We start from the raw sequence: 15,094 nt of genomic DNA, 5'->3' as shown, positions 1-15,094 counted from the left end.
CATTTCCCTAAGCCTGCTTTTCATATACTATATGGATCGATGCGCGGGTTCACTATCTGACGTTTAAGCGGTGCCGTGTTATTTACGTGACCATGGCAACTAGTGAATTCGGCACCGCTCAAACGTCAAATTAGTGAACTCGTGCATTGGTCCATTGCCTGATAGATACAGTCGAATTTCGTTCGTTGCACTACGTTTAATTGCACTTCATTTTAAATGGGCTCCCGTTAAGTGAGCTATAGCCCACCTAAAACGAAGGCAAAAGTCACTTTCTGACATAAACCGTAATTTGTTAATGTTGGTAGCGCTGAATTTCTATTGTAATCGGTTATTTGACAGCTCAAAACTTAGCCCGATTAGTGAAAGTCTTTCACTAGGTGGGCCACGGGTTTAGTGCAACGAACGAAAGTTGACTGTATTTCAATTACACTTCATTTCTTCCTCACAACTGACTCCACGGCAGACACAAGGTAGGCTATTCCCACGTGTAAACAACGATTGTCCATCAAAACATGTGTCGTCATTCCTATCGTCAAGCATGAGGCCTTGAGGATAAAAAGAAGAGCAGGCCTTGCTTTCTTTTGCACTCGTTCGAGTTTAGGATATGGACCAATGCACGAGTTCACTAATTTGACGTTTGAGCGGTGCCGAATTCACTGGTTTCCATGGTCACATAAATAACACGGCACCGCTAAAACGTCAAATAGTGAACTCGTGCATAAGTCCATAGGAATGAATAATGAATGAATAATAGGAATGAAGTCACTGCCAAATGCCATTTTTCGGAGTATAATATCTTGCTTCTTTTTACCGTGAACTGACTCAAAATAAATTATGTTAATGTTGGAAGACTCTGTCCTTTTGTTATCCGAAATTAAGATGAACAAAGTCGATGGTACGCCGTATACCGTAAAGTACCCGTATTTCGCGGGCGTTCCTAATTTCGCTCACTGACATTTTAAACATGTTTTACGGAAGAAATTTTTTTTTGATTCTTCATCAGTCATGGTTACATAACATGCAATAATGTAGTCCAATTTGTATCAAGTAGTGTGCAGAACCAATTGGGCACTTCCATGATTCACTTTGGCATGGGGGTTTTTACTCGGCCGAATTGTCTGAAACTTAAAAGCCATAAGGAGCACTTCACTACGACGCATATTGTGGCCAAATATGAGCTTTGTGGCGTTCAAAAAACCCCACTGCCGAAGTGAATCAAAAGTGCCAAGAATTGGGTCCGGCTCCCTAATATGAATAAAATGGCAGCGAGCGAAATTACCGCGATGCTACCATATTTTGCGCACGCTCCTAATTTCGCTCACTGCCATTTTATTCATACTTATAAATCTTCTTCTTTCTGGCGTTACGTCCCAACTGGGACAAAGCCTGCTTTTCAGATTAGTGTTCTTATGAGCACTTCCACAGTTATTAACTGAGAGCTTTCTTTGCCGATTGATCGTTTTTGCATGTGTATATCGTGTGGCAGGTACGAAAATACTGTATGCCCTGGGAATCGAGAAAATTTCCTAAACGAAAAGATCCTCGACCAGTGGGTTTATTCTACGACTGGCGTGAGGTGACAATTGTCGGTGTCGTATAGCAAGGTGACAATTCTCGACTCGAGTGAAGTGACTCGCCGTGCAAATCAAATGGAGAGTCACTTCACTCGAGTCGAGAATTGTCACCTCGCTATACGACTTCATTAAGTGGACCCCCAAAGCGGTCAAAGTTTGGCTTTTTTGACCCATGAAAAATCTCCAAAGGCCCCCCGAAATCGATTTTTTTTTTGATGCCGGATGTCTTAGAAATGCATGAAACGTCGAGATCTGGTGTTATCTGGAAAAAATTTTTTTTGGAAAAATCGACCTTTTGGGACTTTTGGGAAATTTTTGAGTTGGGGGAGTGAATTGAATTTGAAATGAACGATTTGAATTCAATTGCTGAGAAATTCAAGGCAATAGTATTGAAACATATCCTATATCATTGTTGGCCGCTGAAAGCATATTATATGTGATATTTCATTAGGGTGGTTCATTTACTTTCCATTAGGGAGGTCCTTTTTGTTAAAAAAAAATAAAAAATAGAATTTTAATTGAATATTGAAGACAATAGTATTGGAACATCTCTCACATTATCGTAAGCTATTTTCTACTTTAATATGTGGTATTTTATTAGGGTGGTTAATTTGTTTTCCATTAGGGTGGGCCTTTCTGTCGAAAAATCATAATTTGAATGGGATATTAAAACAATAGTATTTTATCACCTCCTTCATCATCGTAGAGCATTTCCTTCATTAGATTCGTGATATTTTATTAGGGTGGCTCACTTATTTTCCATTGGTGTTTGCCGAAAATTAAAAAAAAATCAAGAAATTTTGAATTTGATTCTTTTAGTATTTTAACACCTCTTTTATAATCGTAGGCCATTGTCTTCATTTTTGTTTAGAGAGGCTTTAAATTCCTTTGAATTCATGCGTCTCTAGTTCCATTTGATATGCGACATCATCGTAGAACACTGTTAACATATTTCATTGGGGAGTTTCTCTCATTTTCCATTAGGGTGCATCATTTTTCGTACAGTTTGAAACCATGATTTCTCGGAAAAGTCTCGTCCACTTTCCTTAATTATGGTGTCATTGTAAAAAATTCAACCTTAATATCTACATACCGAAAGATTATGGTGTAGTAGTCCACACACACATAATATTTGCGTAATGTTCGACGAAAAATGTAAAGGTAACTTAGTTAACAACAAAAGAGTTTTCTAGAAAGCCTCTCATTGTTAGAAAGGTCCTTTTGAAAAGTTTTGCGTGATTTTCATTCGGAATGCAACACTTCACTAAGCTGAACCAGTTCGGAGTCCTCGTCTCATACAAAATCCGCTTGCTACTTCGTGATTTCAGATGCACTCATCTCAGAGATCAAGCATTGAGCCTCAGTGACCTTTCCAATTTAGTTTTGCAAATTCCGAAGGAAATTCCAGAGAAAATTCTGAAGGAAATACCGAAGGAAATTCCAGAGGTAATTACGAAGGAAATTCCAGTTGAAATTCTGAAGGAAATTCCAGTGGAAATTCCGAAAGAAATTCCAGAGAAAATTCCGAAGGAAATTCCAGACGAAATTTATCAGGAAATTCCAGAGGAAATTTCGCAGGAAACTCTAGAGCAGTGATACCCAAAGTGGGCGAATTCGCCCACCAGGGGGCGATTTTCAGGTCCAAGGGGGCGAACATTTGTGAAACTGAACTTGGGGGGCGAAAAAGCTCAAAAGGGGGCGAAAGTGCTAGTATGGAAGCAAATAAAAAAAAACTTGGTAGTTACACTCATGATTTAATGGATCGTTATACTTACTCTAATACATCTGAGAATTTTTTGATACATTGGAGTTATTATTATTATTATCAAGACTTTTAATCGGTGGTTGGTTCGTCTCCAAAAGATACATTAGATTATTCGATACCAAACTATTTTTAAACCTGTATGTATGTATTTGTTAAGGATTGATGAAGAGAAATCGCTCATGTCAATAATGCCATCATGAAGAACCTGATTTTTGGTATAGGAAGTATTAAAGAAGTTTAAAATATATGAAAACATAAGGTTGTTTTACAAATTTATATCTTCATCGAAAAAAAAACTATAATGCCTCTTTTTGCAGAGACTTATTATAAAACAACTGCTTGTTATTATTGATGGCATCCAGTTTTCAATGGAATTGTTGTGCATATTCCTAAATTTATTTTAAAACTAGTTGAACTATGAATACTGATTAAAATGCGTGTAACCAGTAGTTTTAAAATAAATTTAGGAACATGCAGCAGACAAAAATTGGATTACAATGATAAAACTACTAAATGTTGAATGCATAAACAACCCTATTTAAAATAACACAACTGTAGTTACGACTAAGCGACATCGAATTGGAAGCATATGTCTGAGAAAAACTGACGTGCATTGATAATGAATTGAGTATTTTCTTTTAATTTTTATTTTGCATAGGACTATTTTCAGAATAGTCAAAAAAAAAATTGAAACTCAACAAAAAACAACATATACGCAGAAAGTGGGCCAAAATTGAATCTATGATCGAACTGATGTATGTACTCATTCAGCAGTCAGGATTATCATATTTCTTGTAAACTAAATTTCAATTGATATCGGTAAGATTTGTCAGTCAATTTGTCAGACAATCAAAGCGTGTGACTTTTTTTTATTGATAGTCGAGAACATATTTATGGAATATATGAATGCTTCAAAATCACACATGATGGACATTTTTATCAATTAAAAATCAAAATCATTTTAACTCGACTGATTCTTTTGACGCCTGTGATTGATCAGAACTTCAGCGTAGTGTAGCGCTCAATAGAAATGTTTGAAGTACAAATCAGGGGGGCGATTTCAAAAATTAGCGGTCTCAAGGGGGCGAAAGTTAAAAAAGTTTGGGAAACACTGCTCTAGAGGAAATTTCGAAGGAAATTCCAGAGGTAATTCCGAAGGAAATTCTAGAGAAAATTCTGAAGGAAATTCCAGAGAAAATCTCAAAAGAAATTCCAGAGTAAATTCCAAAAATAAATTTCGAAGAAAATTCTAGGGGAAATACGGAAGGAAATTCCAAAGGAAATTCCAGAGGAAATTCCGAAGGAAATTCCAAAGGATATTCCGAAGGACATTCCAGAGAAAATTCCGAAGGAAATTCCAGAGGAAACGAAAATTATAGAGGTACTTCCGAAGAAAATTCCGAAATAATTTCAAAGCTTCAAAAGAAATTCCAAATGAAATTCCGAATCAAATTTAGCATGGAGCTCCAAAAGGAATTCCGAAGGAAACTCCAGAAGAAATTCCGAAGCAAATTGCAAAGTAAATTTCGACGAAAATAACGTAGAAAATTCCAAATCAAATCCCGAAGGTAGCTCCAAAAGAAATTCCAAACGAAATTCCAAAGCAAATCCCGAAAGAAATTCCAAAGCAAATTCAAAAAGAAATTCCATAAAAATAAATCCGAATGGATTTTCGGCGGATGTTTCGAAGCAAATTCCAAAGAAAACTCCGACGAAAATTGCGCAGAAAATTCCAAATGAAATTCAGAAGCCAGCTCTAAAAGAAATTGCAAAGGAAATTCCATAAGAAATTTCAAAGGAACTTCCGAAGCGAATTCCAAAGAAAATTCCGAAGGCAATTCCAGAAGAAATTCCGAAAGAAATTCCAAAGGAAACGCCGAAGAAAATTTTGAAGAACTGAAGAAGTAATTCCAAAGAAATCCAAAATAACTTCCTGAAGCAACTTACTGAAAGAAATTCATGAAGAAATTCCAAAGAAAATTCTGAAGTAAATGAGATATGAAGTTCCGAAGAATACAAAGGAATTTTAAAGGATACTCCTAAGAAAATTACGAAAAAACAATTTGAAGGAAATTCCAAAGTAAACTCCGAGAAAATTCAACGGACATTCTGATGAAAATAACGTAAAACAGTCCAAAGGAAAATTCCGTAAAAAATTCCAATCAAAACTTCTAAATAAAATTCCGAAATCTCCATAGGAAATTCCAAAGGTTATTCTAAAGGAAATTCCGAGGAAACTCTATAACAAATTTGGAAGTAAACTTCAAACGAAATTCCGAAAGAAATTTCAAAGAGAATTTTGAAGGAAGTAATAAAGGAATTCTAAAGGAAATTCTGAAGAAAATTTGATAAGTAGCCTCAAAGAAAACTGCAAAGGAATTTTAAAGGATACTCCTAAGGAAATTTCGACGGAAATTCCAAAGTTAATTCCGAAGGAAACTAAAAAAAATCCAACGGAATTTCCGAAACAAATTTCAGAGGAAATTCTGACGAAAATTGCGTAGAAAATTCCAAAGGAAATTCCGAAGAAAATTCCGTGGAAAATTCCAAAGGAAATTCTAAAAACTCCATAGGAAATTCCATAAAAAAATTCAAAGCAAATTCCGAATGAAATTCAAAAAGGAATTTCTAAGGAAATTTCGAAGAAAAAATCACAGCTCCAAAAGAAATTCCAAAGGAAACTTCGATGGAACCTTTCAAAATATAAGGGAAATCCCGAAAAAAAAAACTGAATAAAATTCTAAAAGAAATTCTGAAGCACATTCCAAAGGACATTCCGACGACAATTCTGAAAAATATCCAAAGCATATTCAAAAGGGAATTTCTAAGGAAATTCCAAAAAAAAATCCAAAGCAAATTCCGAAGCAAATTGCAATGAAAAAAGGAAGTTAACAGGAAATTTCGTTGAAAATTTCTAAGGAATTTTCTATGGAATATCCAAAGCAAATTTGTAAGGAAATTCTCAAGAAAACTCTGTAGAAATTACAAAGAAAATTGTAAAGGAAATTTCTAAGAATATTCCGCACTAAATTTCAAAGGTCCAAGAGAAATCCCAAATGAAATTCCGAAGAAACCTCTAAGGAAAATTTCGAAGGAAATTCCAAAGTAAATTCCAATGCTTCGAAAGAAATTCCAAATAATATTTCGAATAAAATTCTGAAGGAAGCTCCAAAGATAATGAAACAGGAAATTCCGAAACAAACTCTAGAAGAAATTCGGAAGGAAACTTCAAACAAAATTCCAAAGCAAATTTCGAAGGAAACTCAAAAAGAAACTCCGAAGTAAATTTCGAAGAAAATTCCAATGAAAAGTTCAGAATGAAATTCCGAAGGACACTTCATAGGAAATTTCGAAGGAAATACCACAGAAAATTTAAAAAGGCACTTCTAAAGATACCGAAGAAAATTCCACAGGATATACCGAAGCAAATTCAGGATAAATTTCCAATTTTGATGAAAATTCCGTAGAAAATTTCAAAGGAAATTTCGTAGAAAAGTCCAATACAAATTTTTAAAAGGAGTTTCTAAGGAAATTCCGATTAAAATTCCAAAGGAAACTCCAAAGAAAATTCCGTTGAAAACTCCAACGAAAAAATCCATATGAAATTCCGACGAAATTTCTATAAGGAACTTTGTTACATCTTTGAAGAATAAACGAGAACTGATTGTTAAAACTGGAATTGCCTACGTTGTCACAACCGAATCGCGTGTACTATAGCAAGCAGAAGGCAACGTACTTTTGTTTCGGGAATGAAGGAGCCCAAGGCTGAGAATCTGTTTTGTAAATATAAACTTAACACTTTTGTTGCCCTTCATCGTCGCCCATCAAGCTAGGCGGCGTCCATTTATTACGTAACGCTAAATTTGGAAATTTTCAACCCCCTCCCCCCCGTCCGTAACTCTTTTTGTATGGAAAATTTTAAATTTTTGTATGAGCCGTAACGCATGAGGCTACCCCCCCCTCCCCCATGAGCGTTACGTAATTTGTGGATGACGCCCTATTGTCATAATTTGAATACGTCAAAAATTATTTCATTCCTTTTTTATCTGTATTTTGATTATGGCAGTTAGAGTTGTGCTTCACTGAATTCACTGATTATTGTTATTGGCACGTTTTATTTTAACTATTCAAAAGAAAACCTTAATGAAAATATCTTAACGAAGAGTTGCATGCCAATGAAGAATCATGATTCAAAACTATACAAACAAAGTTGATTTGTTAAATCTGTTGAGAATATTTTTTTTATTTACAAATTAAATGATCACCCATATGCAAAACTGAGGACAATAGCCCCAATGAAATATCACTTATTATATGTTAACATTAATTGTTAATTCTCAATTTTTTTTAAAGGACCACCGTAATAAAATACCACATATTAAATGTAGAAAATGGCTTACGATAATGTGAGAGATGTTCCAATACTATTGTCTTCAATATTCAATTAAAATTCTATTTTTTATTTTTTTTTATTTTTAACAAAAAAGACCACCCTAATGGAAAGTAAATGAACCACCCTAATGAAATATCACATATAATATGCTTTCAGTGGCCAAAAATGATATAGGATATGTTTCAATACTATTGCCGTGAATTTCTCAGCAATTGAATTCAAATCGTTCATTTCAAATTCAATTCACTCCCCCAACTCAAAAATTAACTAAGTCCCAAAAGGTCGATTTTTTCAAAAAAAAAAAAAAAAAAAATTCCAAATAACACCAGATCTCGACGTTTCATGCATTTCTAAGACATCTGGCATCAAAAAAAATTTCGATTTCGGAAATTTCATGTATTTATGTATTCATGGAGATTTTTCATGGGTCAAAAAAGCCAAACTTTGACCGCTTTGGGGGTCCACTTAATGAAGTCCGATTGAGCTCAAATTTTGCATGGGGACTTTTTTCGAGGAGACAAAACTTTTGAGCACTACCATTTTTTGAAATTCGATGGCAAAATTTTTCCCATACATTCCTCCCTAGTATAGATTCTCTCCTCTTGTGGTATATTGTTCAGACAACAATTTTTAAATTTTTATGGGCTTTGGTCTTTGGATAAACTTTTCCTCTCACCATGAATGACCACGTGGTTTCTGGACGGTCGCTTTTAGTTTCCCTGTAAGTGAGCTTTCCCGAGATTCTGCTTGCCCGTAACGTATTTATGCATGAAGACACTTTTCATTGAAATAGTTAGATGTGAAGACGAATATAGCATGTTTAACTTGTTTATTGTTCAGCGAAGAACAGTGCGCGGAATTAGGGCATTATAAAAAATATGTGACCTAATTCCGCGCATTACTTTTTGGGATGAGACTCAATAATTATGCTAATATTTGATAAGATTTCATAGAAGCATCATGAAACATATCTGTAGCAAGTAGTTCCATAGAAAATTGCATAAAAAATAAAACATTTTCAATAGAAAAAATCGCTTTTGTTTTTGTCCTACAGTCTTAGCACGGACGCTAAGGAAATTAGAAAAATGGCGTCAACTTCGACGGGCCTCCACTGATTATTTTTTTACGCCGCGAAAAAATGCCTTATTTGCTTTTATTGATGATTCGAACTTATTCTAAATAGTAGTAGCATCAAATGGCATTGAAAGTTGTTGCAATATTGATGTGTATTTCCATATATAAATCGTTTTGTATGAAATGCGCGGAATTAGGCAATGCGCTGAATTAGGGCACTTTACGGTACGGCATGGCGAAGAAAAGTTGGTGTGTCGGCTCAGTAGAAGCATTAACCTAAGAATGCTAATGTCGCTACTGTTCGTGTTACCAACATCTAGTTTGCCACGCGCTGACAGCTTGAGTACCGATCCTCAAAGTGTCAAATAAATTTTAAAACCGTCCACTACAACATGACATCGAACAAACAATGAAAAGATATATTTGAAGGTGATAATAAACTAATTCAGTTTTGTGAGAACAGCGCCATTAGCGTTCTACTACTAATATTTCTATTGTCGGCTCCAAAGAAGTTTATACGGGTTGAAGCAAGGGGCTAAGGTGTGGAACGATACCATTTGTGCTATACTCGGTGAAATTGGGTTCCACCAGTCGCGGGCTGATCCGTGTCTGTTCACCAAAAGAAACATTGCAAAATAAACAAATGTTTGATCGTTTTTTTTTTCTTCTTACTACAAATACGCATTACTAAAATGAACACTGAAAATGTCTTGTAAAATGAGAAAACTCTATTGAGAAGTAAGGTTTTTTTATTAGTTAAAATTTGAATATTCATCATGGTTAAATAACTATTTTGTTGATATCTTATGAAAACATGAAATGTTCTATCACATGATATGTGTTCTGTATTTTGATATCTCCTTCATTCTATCGCCTGAATATTTAATAAAACAAGTTGAATTTATTTACAGTTGAATTAGGGGCCAAGATAGCCGTAGCGGTAAACGCGCAGCTATTCAGCAAGACCAAGCTGAGGGTCGTGGGTTCGAATCCCACCGGTCGAGGATCTTTTCGGGTTGGAAATTTTCTCGACTTCTCAGGGCATAAAGTATCATTGTACCTGCCACACGATATACGCATGCAAAAATGGCCAATGGCATAGTAAGCTCTCAGTTAATAACTGTGGAAGTGCTCATAAGAACACTAAGCTGAGAAGCAGGCTCTGTCCCAGTGGGGAGGTAACGCCGGAAAGAAGAAGAAGAAGAAGTCGAATTCATTTTTTTAAACGATTACGAGAACCGTATTTTGAAAAGCATTTATTTGGTAGCCTGAAATGCACTTTAATTATTTGATACAAACGTTTGAAAAATTGAACTGTTGACCTCTTTTAAAAATTATTTCAAAAGAAGAATGGTATATGTTCAGAATATTTGAGGTTCAGTTTAGAAAGCATTAGGTATTAAAAGATTTGAGTAGAAAAGTTGATTTGAGCACTGCAATAACTTTTATTGAAACTACTTATTTGACTGACTTGTAGTCACAAGAGAAGAAACTGCATGTGAGAGTTGCTTCATGACTCAATCATTTTTTTTAATAATTGTGTTACATTTCCAGATTACTATGGCATTTAACTTAATGATTTGATAGATTTCGTTACATCAATAATACAATATGTGTTGTTGTTGAGTTTTGACAGATCAGTATTGCATTGAGCTGAAAAAAAAAATATGTTTTTTTCTTCAGGGGGGCGATTCCAAAAAATATTGGCCTGAAGGGGCGAAAGGCTGAACAAGTTTGGGAAACACTGTTTTAGAATATGTTCAATATATCCCTCTGTCCATTGTTAACCGACCGTGAATATACAACTATCAATCGTATCGCTCGTGTTGCCACTGTATTACGCGATCTCCGAAAGTACCCCGGGTTGTCGGTCTTGTCCCCGTCGGTAGTGATCCTCCTGGTGATTCCGCTGCCCTGTGTTGTCCGTAGTGACTGATCTGTCCTACAAAAGGGTTCTTTACATGAAGTGTGAACTGAGCTCAACTTCCAGTGGATTGCACTCAATATGAGTTCCATCAGTGTAGGCCCTTGTATGCAGCAAATATCACCGGCTCACTTTCTGCTGCTGACTGGTCCAGGTAAGACGTGGTACAATATGGTGCTAGGCTGGATGATCGCTTTCCGGATGATATTCAGTTATTCACAGGATGTCGTTCCTCTCTGATGAATTCCTCGTGGAATGGCGGGTTAGATATGGAAACACGGATAAGGAGAGAAGAAATGTTAGTGATTGTAACATGCTTTATTGCAGTAGGCCTACACTGAAGTCATACAAAATTCGCTCTTTGGATTCCCACAATAACAATTCCCATGCAGCTTCCGAGAAACTCCATGGAAATGATCTCTGTACGTCATGTACGGCATTCAAGACATCTCATCAACACTGATGAAACACACAAAATATGTATCCGAAGAGCGAAAACCTTGATGTTTCTTCAATGTAGGACAATCCTGCTTTATTGCATGTGAGAAATTCTTGGTGATATTCTCACAACGGGCATTCAGCATGGTTCGATGGATGTAGATAAAAGATCATTATGATAAAATTAACGTGGCGACATGTGTTAGCAGGACAGATTATTGTATTTGCAACTGTTATAGTTATGCGCAGGGTCGATTATTGTACAGAACTTTTTAGAGAAGTATAAGTAAAGCACAGTAAAGCGTTAACGTGAAGTAATGACCTTCCATCCCATCTTCAAGTGCTCACCACAACACTTCATTCTGGCACTTTAGAACGTTGTAACACAAGAAATCTGCCTCGACCGAGTTGGCAGAACCGAAGTACAGGGTTATACTGTCTAGTCGAAATGATTTTGAATAATGTGTCATTTAGGTGTTCTTTTTAGTCATGTTATTGTGATTACTCTTGTTTTTTACGTAAGTCTTAAATGTTAATTGTCGTCAAGTCTGAAAAAAATTAGGCTGTTCAGTCATAGCTCTAGTTTATTTCGTTATTCTTGTTGTTGGAAGTATTTATTTGTCATTACGTTCATATGTCCTTGAAAAATGAGTCACTTTCCTTGTCTGTTCAACAATTTCTCGAAACTAGCATGTACCCTAATGATCAATCTCAGCGTCTTACTTTCCAATATCATTAATATAGTTACCTTAGGTTTTAACATATATTACAGAATTCACTTTTCGGTGGCAAATGCAATGCTTCACAACGCCTACTTTCTACTTGTAAATTTTGCGAAAATGAAGCTGGAACTAGATTGTTTATACCTGGGATTTATACCATTGTTGCAAATGAGATATTTCTTATTATGGCAATGTAAAAACCATATTAAATAAGATTGCCGCCACTTATTTCTACTCAGTGAATCTACTAGTCATTTTCCTTAGAGTAATATTTCCTACGTCGTATATGATAATGATGTATCTAGCTAGCTAATAGTAGGAGTGGCTACGGATCATTCTGGTTAGCAAAATACAAACTGATCGTCACGAATAGTATTAAGGTCCACTTCGAATAGATTTATTATTTGCAATGTGCATCAATGCTATCAACGACGCAGAATGTCCGTTGGATCACATCCGAGATATTAGTGCGTCTATGCCATATAAATAATGACGCGGCTTTAAGCAAAAATGCCAAAATGAAATACCACCACTACAGGTTACGCCTTTGGTTTCCATCATAGGGGCTAATGGATTGTGCCCTCCCATCGCGGCAAGGTCACATAACCAAGGGGAGGGATATCGGATTTGACATTATCGATATCGAACCGATATCCGATAATTTTCAAAAGAGATGTTCAAAAGCAAAACCGACAATTTCGGCTTTAGCATCAACTGTTGCATTAAGGAGCACCTTAATTGTAGTGATATTTCGACATGTCCAACCAATATTCAAAAGTTTATTGAAGCAATTTCATCGGATGAAAGGTTGCTAACCGTCGCAATGGTTTCGTTTGATAATTATCAAAACAAAGAAAACCAAGATCTAAGTCAAACATGACAGCTCTACCTGAACGAGTATGATTGGTATTTTATAAGTAGATGAAAAACCGAATTTAGTACTACACCATTTAATTCCACTAGTTTGTATCCTAGGCTCGACTTGGTATTTTATGCCTGTAAATGTGCAAAAACTTCTGATGCAAAGTGCAAACATAATAGAAGCATTCGATTTACATATCGGTAATTTTTCCCGAAGAAGCTTTGGAAGCAACCCATAAGCTGATCGGTAAAAATCGGTTGAAACATACCAGAAAGTGGGGCTACCCTGTTTGGCATAAAGTCATTTAGCATAATGGTCATTTCGAATAATGGTCATTTGGCATAATGGACGTTTGGCATAAAAGAAAAGAAATTATAAATTTAAATAGTGCTACTTAAAAGATGATCTGGTGATCAAAAGAAGGGAAAATAGTCGATGAAAATGTTAGTAGTCATAACGCCAACGTAGGAAAGAAGGCAAAATTGTCAATGAAAATGTTAGTAGTTTCAATGCAAAACACTAGTTTTTAACAACGTAATGAGAAAGAACAGCCTATGACCAAAAGAAGGGAAAATCATATATGAGAATGTTAGCAATGGTAACGCCAAAAACATAGCAACTCAGTTTTCAATGATTATGCCGAATGACTTATATTATGCCAAACGACCGTTATGCCAAATTATATTATGCCAAACGGCTTTATGCCAAATGACTCTATGTTAAATGGCGTTCCCCCCCCAAAAAGTCAACAAGAATAAACAGTCCTTGATGAGTCATATGCTCCTCTGCAAAGACCCATCAATATCCGGAAAGAGGAAAGTTGTTTCTAATAACCATCAAATAGAAATCCACGACATTTAAACTTTCTTTGTGGAAATTGATCGATAGATCTGTTCTCCGATGATTAAAGGCTGGTAAATTAATTGTATCTTCTATCTTATATTATTATATAAACTAGTGGTCCCGGCAAACTTCGTCTTGCCATCAAGTAGGCTGTTGAAAAATGTCATACAATCTCCCAAACAAAATGGCACATTAGTTTCCTCCCGTTTCTAAGACTATTTCGAAGACTTACCTAAACTTTTTCTACGCACGAACACGTCGGAACCCTTGGCTAATGCAACAGTGAAAGAGTTGTGACAATCTGTTGGACCGTTCTCTACCCATTTCGTGATATACAAACACCATTCTAATGGTGTTTGTATGTCACGAAATGGCTTACGAACGGGTCAACGGATTTGAATGATTCTTTCTCAATTTTGTTCGTCAAGGGTTCCGACGTGTTTGTGCGTATAAAAATCCCAGGATATTCTCCGGGAAAGTTGAAAAAAACAGGGTGTCGATTCAATTTTGAAACTAGAATTCCTTGACTTTCCCTGACCTTCCAGTCGTTTTCCAGAAAAAATCCAGGCCACTCAATTGGTTAATTTGAACCGAAATTAGTACGATTTGTACAAGAAGCTTAGATACATATCCGATTATTTGCATGATGTAAAGTTTATTTTATGAATAAGCTGACCAAAGCTATCACTTTACTGAAATATATTTGTCAGATATAATTTTTTTTATCGTGTATTCAAGTTGATATGATAAAACTGAGCAATTGAACAAAGATGTGCTCGGCTACTGAACTACCTCAAATATAATTTCACAAATTTTAGGCATATACGACAATTCTGGACCCCTTCTTGATTGAACCTGAATACACCTTTTTATATAAGAAGCAACACTATTACGATCATCCACTATGCTTTTTAAAAAATTATCCTGAAATTTTACTATTACTTTTTCCAGGTAAAATTCTGGCCATTGCCGAAGAACTTTTTTAAAGAATGGCTTCAAGAAATTTCACATATATATCTCAGAAAATCCCCTTAAAATTCTTGAACATATTTTTACAGATATTCATTCAATACTTGACGACTTTCTCTAAAAGCTTCTTATCTCCAGGGTTTTCTAAAATTTATTAGAGTATTTCTTTCAATCTTGAGTTTCTCCAAGAATAGAATTTAGATTTTTTAGAATTACAGGGGATATGCAAAATGATTGAGATAGGCAAAATTTTGGCTAAATTCAAATGCTTATAACTTTATGGAAAATTTATGAAATCCGGAAGCAGTCGACGGCAAATTTGGTCTAGTGAGTATCAAGTATCAAGATTTTAGAAGCTATCTATCTATCTTTCTGGCGTTACGTCCCAACTGGGACAAAGCCTGCTTCTCAGATTAGTGTTCTTATGAGCACTTCCACAGTTATTAACTGAGAGCTTTCTTTGCCGATTGACCATTTTTGCATGTGTATATCGTGTGGCAGGTACGAAGATACTCTATGCCCTGGGAATC

At 35.6% G+C, this 15,094-nt stretch overlaps 1 protein-coding gene across 1 annotated transcript in view; it reads right to left on the bottom strand.

Moving 5' to 3' along the window:
- Positions 1-15,094, bottom strand: part of LOC5578987 (transcription factor grauzone) — a 68,620-nt gene that overhangs the window by 41,117 nt on the left and 12,409 nt on the right. The gene's annotated exons all lie outside the window — the stretch shown is intronic.

This window comes from Aedes aegypti, chromosome 1 (assembly GCF_002204515.2).
Source record: "Aedes aegypti strain LVP_AGWG chromosome 1, AaegL5.0 Primary Assembly, whole genome shotgun sequence".
Lineage (NCBI taxonomy): Eukaryota > Metazoa > Arthropoda > Insecta > Diptera > Culicidae > Aedes > Aedes aegypti.
Note: the sequence above shows the minus strand (reverse complement) of the source record. Positions and strands in the feature narration are given on the sequence as shown.